The following is a 7,969-nucleotide window of genomic DNA, read 5'->3' as shown; positions in this document are numbered from 1 at the left end:
AGTTCCTATATACTGTCTATAGTTTCCTCCAGCCCTCTATTCTTTTCTTGGAAAAACTTGCATTCTTTTAGCCTTAATTTTCTTATATATGTTTTTTTAAGTTCTTCCTCATGTTTTTCTTTTACCTCATTTTCCCCCTTGGATCCGTAGTCTGTGTTCTGTTTATCTATTTCTATTGATAGTTTCTGTTGATTAGTTTTTTCCTTTTCTGCTTTTTGGCTTTCCTGCTTACCTGTGTTGTTTCCTTCATTCTCTTCCATACGATTCGTTGGTTTCTTTATTCTTTTTGTGTGGCTTTATGCTATTGATTACTTCTTTTATATTTGACATTTTGTAATCGATATAGAGATTGGTTTTAATGATTCCTGCTATCTTCCTTCATATTTTTTGAATTCGAGATTATAAATAGATCTATTTGCTATCAATTTCTTTTTATTACATACTTCTTCTCTTCCTTTTTTTCTATTAAAAATTTAATATTGTTGGTTTGGTTATATCTAACTTCTATTCCTAGAAAATTCCCTAATGAATTACCAATTTTAATTAATGTTTGAAGGTGTTTGATTTTAGGTGGGAAATTTTCCCCTTCTATCCAGATGGGCAATTTCTTAATATTTTCTTCATTCCAGTTAGGTTCCCAAGCTAAAAATTTAACTATAAATCCTCTATATAGACAATTTGAGATTTCAAGTAATCTATTCCTAATTGCCTTATTTTTGCATTGAATAAAAAGGGATGATTTTGAGTAGTTGTTGATACTTACCTAATGGCTCCCAACCTTTGTTAGTTTACTTGATAAGTTGGGTATAAACTTTATAGGTATGCTCCAGTATACATAGATGCCCAACTCTGCGCACTCCTCCCACTTTTCTTCTATTTGTCTGTCATTTATGATTAATATGTTAGAAAATAAATCTTTATCAGATGTAATTACCTTGTTATTGGAGATTGTTTTTTCCAAGGCGTATGTCTTTTCATTTGTTCTTTTGTGTGATGGGATGTAAATCTTTCAATTTTGTGTGGGTGCCCTAACTTCTTTTTCTTTTGTCGCTCACTGTTGGATTTGACCTAGCGGGATGTTGTTAGCCTCTAAGATATTGGAGGGTTTGAGTATCTGATGATTTATATCTCTTCCCTTTGTGTCTGTATAGGGCAGTGGTTGTTTCACTTGTACCTATATATTTCTCTCTTTTTCCTAGAGGAATATTTGTGTATTCAAAATTTTTATTTTCTCCATTTTGTTGTTTGTGTTTATCTAGGCTGCTTGCCTTTGCCTATTTCTGCTCGAGGTTACTAGTTGTCATCCATCTTTGTCTTTAGGGTTTGAGATTTTGATTTGATGTATAGCTTTAATTTCCTCATTCCTTCCTTCATGCATTTTAATCATGTCTCAGAATGAATTAATCTTTTGATCACCATTTGTGAGTGCTTGGAATTTGTTACTGATTGGAATGCTAGGGTGCACTTGCCTTCCACTCAATTTTCTTGTTATCAAACTTGAAGAATCTTGTGCTAGTGTTATTGCATTGTTAGGGCAGCTTTGTTTTACTTCTTTGCCTCTGTCGTGGGGGAGTTTTTGATATGCGTAAAATATATTTTCGCTATAGATTACTTTTTCACTTTCTCTACTTTTCTTGCCATTTTCCCTTGTATTTCTTATACAAATAAATTTTTAATTAGTAATACTTTATAAATATTAATACTTTTTAAATAATTTTTTTTTAAAATATTCTCTTCCAACTAGCTCTATCATTATATCTTTACGTGTTGCTATAACACTTGTTATCTTTATATTTATATTTCTTTCTACCCTTCTTGTCATCTCCTTCTTTATTTCTATTTTCATATGCATATCTCTACTTCTCTACTCTCTAACTATTGATAGGAACTTCGATGCATTGTGTCCCTTGTTGAGAAACATATTATTTAACTCTCTTAACATTTCTTTTATTTTTTGTATTTTATATATAAAAAATAATTTATTTTTTCATAAAAGTAAACTAAGAATTGGTTGATAAGTAGGAGATAATTTCCACAAGTCAAATTTTAACTTGTTGTGGAAATTATCTCCTACTTATCAATTGATGAGCTTAAGGGGCTTTATAATGAATGGTTCATAAGGCACAACACTTGGTGAAGGTTTTGCAAATGGTGTTGCAAGCTTTGGGTTTAACCACAGAGGAAACTCTGTAGTTAAGTGCACTTAGGCTGGAGTAGTACTAGGATGGGTGACCTCCTGGGAAGTCCCGATGCTTCACCCCTATAAGCATCACCTAGATCCAATGAGTGCTAAGTGTTCCATTTATTCTCATGAGAGATGGATTCATGTTGAATCACTACTCATGAAACATGGGTCAATGAGATTGACACAAAAATCACACAGTTAAATCTTGATAGCAATATCACAATAAGAATTGGTTGTTGAAAATAAAATAGCAGTAATGTTGGTGGATAATTGAGAATGCATGCTTTGAGTTTTACTAGGGTTTTTGGTTTCAATCTTCTTTTCTAAATCTTGTGTACCTGTGTTATAATAGTTTCAACAAGCTTTAGCTCAATATTTTTTGTTGTTATTGAAGCTTTAGGGAGGGATGATCATGGTGCCCCCTAAAAAATGCCCTTGCAAATTTGTGTTGAAGGTTATTCGCAAGGTTTGTCTCCCCTTGATGTTGTGCTTATGATTAAAGATTTTGATGAAGCCCATGAATGGTTTGGGAAAAAAAAGACTTTGATAGGCTATTTTGTGGGCAAGGTTTCTCCTAAAAGCATGTTGTAAGGATGGGTTTGCAAGGCTTGGACTCCCCATGGGATCCACCTTGATGGTGTTCAAAGGCTTACTAAGGGATTTTTTTGTCCTAATTTTCTAGTCCCACCCATGTTGAGGCTATTTTCTCGCATGGGCCTTGAACTATTCAATCTTCCCTTTTGGTTTAGCTTTGGTATCAAGACTTCACTGTCTAAAACAAAGAAAAACTTAGGGTTCTACTCTTGATTGAATTCTCTAGTCTTCCTTTGTCTTATTGGCCATTTGTCAAAAATATTTCCCAAGTTGTTGGCAAGGTGATTTATATTAAACCAGACTACTTTTTCAATGTCCATCCTCAATGATGAGTCTATGTTAAGGCCAACTTGGCTCACAACCTCAAGGAAACTATTGACATTCAACTAGGTAGTACCGATTTTATCTAGAAAGTGCTCTATCTAAATTTTCCAAATACTTGCTCTCAGTGCTAGTTAACTGAGCATAAGATTAAGGAGTGTCCTCTAGTAGTGCCAAGGATGCAATCACCTCCTAAGGAGTCAACTTCACATCTTGTAGAGACTGCCAAAAAAAGAGAAAGGGAGGACTACAATGGTCCACAAAGGATAGAATGCTTTGGCTTTTGTTCAAAAATCATTTGTTTGTTTGGCTTCTCAACCACCAATAGGGTTTTCTTCCTAGAGTCCACTTGTTCAAGAGGAAATTCTTATATCTTATATTTCAAACCTTACCAATAGGAGACTATTGCAACAAGGGGTGCTCCTCGTCGTCCATAGATTTTCACTCCTTAGGTTGCATGAGTTACTACAACACAATCAACATCTTGACATTCTAGTAGCCCTTATGGGCATGTTGAGAACAATGATGAGGGCTCAGAAAAGAAAAGGGCCACTCCGTGTGGTGACTCCTTCACTAGTTTCAAACCTAGTTCATATTTTTTGTATAATAGCTTCTTCTCTCTTAGGGATGAGGAAGAAATGAAATTATTTGATTAATGAATTGCATCTCATGGAATGTAAGAGGTCTTACAAACCTTTTACAAAACATAGTTTGTTAGAGATGTTTGTCACCATGTTTCTAGCTTGGATGTTTTTCTCCCTCCAAGAAGTGAAGATTGATGGTTTCATATTTGTTGATGCATGTCATGTTATTTGGTTGGATAGCCTTTTTTTTCCTTCCCATCTCATTTCCCCTTGTTGGAATTATTCACTTATTTCTCATGGTTCTCACCCTATGCCAAGAGTTGTATGAGTTTTGTTGTCAATCAACAATCATTCCTTTGGGATCATTAATGTTTATTCTCCCAGTGATTTTGTTGAAATATCACATTTGTAACATTGGGCTGTTGACTATTTTCCACTTGTAAAATGGGTCATGTGTGGAGATTTTAATATGGTTGAGGTGACGTCAGGATAAGATGGGGTTTTTCCTTTTCTATGGATAGTTAGAGAAAGAGGGATGGCTTTGCATGCTTAATAAATTAGGCCTTTTTTATTCCAATCAATCATTGTCATCTTAATGGGCCTTGACACACTTGGTGTAATTTTATAGAATTTTTCAAAGTCTTGATTGTGCCATGATCATAGCTCAACCTTTTTTTCATTCTCCAAAAACCAAGATTTACCTATCTCATTAGTTATTAATGTAACCTAATCAAACCACCGTACCATAAAAAAATTTATTGAATGACAAATAACTAGGATGTATCCGTCCGAGATGTAATTTTATCTAAACACATATTTGCTTCATCTTCAAGCCACCAAGTAAAAATATTTGGAACCTAGAGCCCATGACACATATACCAATTGGGTGGATTTCTTGGTGGAATGATGTCATCACTTTCACTATGACATTTCTCTACATTTATGGTTGAAAACTTGCTATGTATTGATGGTGGTTCTATGATTCCAACACCAAGGATCTTCATGCAATCACTACAACTTTGGTTTCAAATACTTTTCATGCAGACTTACAAATTAGGATAGCTCAACTCAAACACCAAAAGCATATTGTTGATGAACATTTTGCCAAAGGAATTCAAATTAGATCAACATTTCATTAGTTTAAGGTGGACAATAGAGATTTAAAGGAGTTTTTCATGGCCCTTAGAGCTTTTCATACTTCCTCAGGTAAGGAAATATAATTCATCCTCGCTAAGCTTCTTAACATTCTCCAAGATTTTGTTTGACATTATGAGAAGGTGTTTTATAGTGTAGGAAATTTCTCTTGTTGAGGACCAACCTTTGCAAGATTGTACTATGGTTGTGCCTACCAATATTTTAGGTGCCCAATGTACTTTCTATGACCAAATGCTTACTCTTGAGGATAATGAAGGTGTATTTTCCATGGTGGATGACAAGGCCCATAGTTGTGATGGGCTCACTTATGATTTTTATAAAGCCTTCTGGTCCTATATTGGTCTTGATCTACATAAGGTCTACTTGGAATATTTTCACCCTTAGTTGCTTAGACCAATCATTAGTCAAGGTAATATTAAATTCATACTTGAATTCAGGGACCCAAAGGATATTTTCAGTTGGAGACATATTACTTTGCTCAATGTATCTTACAAGACCATTTCCAAAACTTTGGCTCTCAAGATTAGTCATATTTTGCCTCTTACTACTTGACCTAAGAAAAACAACTTCATCAAACCATGCTACATCTTTGACAACATTATTTTTTTCTGGGAAGACATGGAATGGAAAAGAATCTCCAAGAAGAGTGTTATTTTTCTAAAAATAGTTTTTTCTAGATCCCAAGATCACAATGAATGGTCCTTCATCATTGTGATGCTCAAAACCCTTGGATTTGGGCCTCATTTTATTGACTTCATGCAAATTCTTTTTGGAGATGCATCTTCTTGCATCACCATTAATGGTTGTCAATCCTCTGCTTTTGAGCTCTTTGTGTCTATTCACCAAGGTTGTCCTCTAACATATTCCCTTTATGTGCTAGTTGTTGAAGGCTTTAGGTAATTTCTTGCATTTGTATTTCTCATTGGTCATGTCAAAGGAATTTCCCTTCATGCTTCATGCATATGATTATTTCCTCACTCTGATCATGGATATAGATAATGTTTAAGAAATTCTTTAATGCATGTATACCTTTTGTTTGGCTTCTGAGCTAGTCATTTAGTGGCATAAAATGTAATGTTATAGATAACCCTTTCTTCTAGAGCCACCCTAGATTCTTGATTATGGCTAGAAATAGATTCAACAAGGGTAGGTTTTTATTCTTGGGCATCCCTTTCACCTTCCAATCTTTGCTAGTGTGCTTATGTAATAAGATTCTTTCTCATATGGAGAAGAAGTTGGCTTGTTGGATTATCAAGCCTCTCTCTTTGGTTGATAAACTCTAGATTTGGTCTAAACTCTAAGTATCCACCCATGTGTATTATTCCTTTTGTTGGGCACCTTCAAAAGCCTCATATGTGAAGCTAGAAAAGTTGTCGTGTGATTTTCTCTAGGCCCCTGGAGTTGACCATCAAGGATAACTTTAAGAAACCCCTCCCCGAAAAATATATAAAATCATGGTGAATCAAACATTAGTTTTAGGGGGAATTTAATTTCTATTGGTAATTTTTTTTGATGTCAGGAAAAGTTTAATTTTAGATACGATTTTTCTCTGACCCTTACAAAATTTCATAAAATTGAGGCAATTTTGTCCCTTTTGATAGAAAAAATAAATATTGTATTAGGTGATTTTTCCTATTTGTTGGAAAAAATATATATTTGATCAGGCAAATTTTCCTATCAAGCGAAAAAACATATATGATGTGTTGTTGAATGTGATAGAAAATGACGTGATCACTCAATGAATCAATGACTAGAAATTAATCATATGTTTTTCAAATTAGTTATCATATTATCAAAAGGTTATGCTCAGTATTAAATCAAAGAGTGATAAGAAAGTGAGGTTTCTATAGGATGACACATATGTGGAATGTCCTATTGCATTTATGGTAGAGTGAAATCTGGTGGAAAAAACATTCTTTAAATTGTAGACATCCTAGTCAATGGTTTCCATTGTCAGAAACGTAGTTGAATTCTAAAAAAAGACTCCCTATGGAAGAGGGATCGTCAAATGAAAATCCAAGCCCTATTGTCAACCCAGATTTGACTATGGAGGAGGATGAGGAACAAAGTGATCTTACTACTAGTATTGTTGCAGCTTCACAAGTCTCTCTACTAATCTTAAGGACACCATCAAAGAGCTCAAAAAGGAGCAGGAAATGACAGACCTTCAAGAAATGTTCGTTGAAATGTGTCTCGACCCTACTAATTTTGAAGAACAAATTACAAATGCGGTGGAACAAAAAAATTGGAACTTCAACGCTTTTGGGATATTTTGAAGGATAAAAGAAGCGTTACATGAAGAATCATCAGTTTAGTTATGGTTTATTTTGTAAAACATATTATCAAAAAGCGTATGAATTTGAAATATAACTATTTGAAGCTTATTGCTTCCCTTTTTGTGGAAAACCACAACCATTTTTGAATTTTTGGTTGTGTGTGTGTGTGTGTGTGTGTGTGTGTGTGTGTGTGTGTGTGTCTATATATATATATATATATATATATATATATATATATATATATGAAGATCAAATGTAAAGAAAATACAAAGTAAACCCATTTTTGTAGATATGATGTATTTAATTATTACTTTCCAATTTTTTGTGAATCGTAATTTCATTTTCTAGTAAGTACTTACTAGTTACTAGTAGTACATAGTACACATGTCACATGTGAATTGAAATTGATATCTGAAATGATAGAATTTTGGGAAATGTTTCAAATAACATGTCATATCTCCAACATACATGCGTAGTTGATATTATCCATATACATACTATTGTCTGATGATAATATATCAATGGTTGAAGGTTTATTTCAGGCCAAACTTCTTTAGCGAAGCCTCGACCTTGTTTAAGCCTCCAGAATGGTGACATGTTTCCTTCCACCATGTACCACTCGTAGTGGACATTCCCTCTTCCATTGGCTCCACACACATTACATCTTTTTCGGCACAAACTTGCATTTATGTTGAAGATTTGCAAAGATTTAATCATTTAAGAAAATTGAACTGGAAGTTGGACGGGCAAATGTGCAGGGACTATCACTCAGCCACTTATCTTATTTATAGGAAATTGAGGTTCTTCTTTCGTCATTGCTCATCTCATTTTTGGTAGTCAATAGTCTGGTATAC

Source organism: Cupressus sempervirens, chromosome 5 (genome assembly GCF_028749045.1).
Source record: "Cupressus sempervirens isolate cs-2001-9-10 chromosome 5, ASM2874904v1, whole genome shotgun sequence".
NCBI classification, from domain to species: domain Eukaryota; kingdom Viridiplantae; phylum Streptophyta; class Pinopsida; order Cupressales; family Cupressaceae; genus Cupressus; species Cupressus sempervirens.
Note: the sequence above shows the minus strand (reverse complement) of the source record.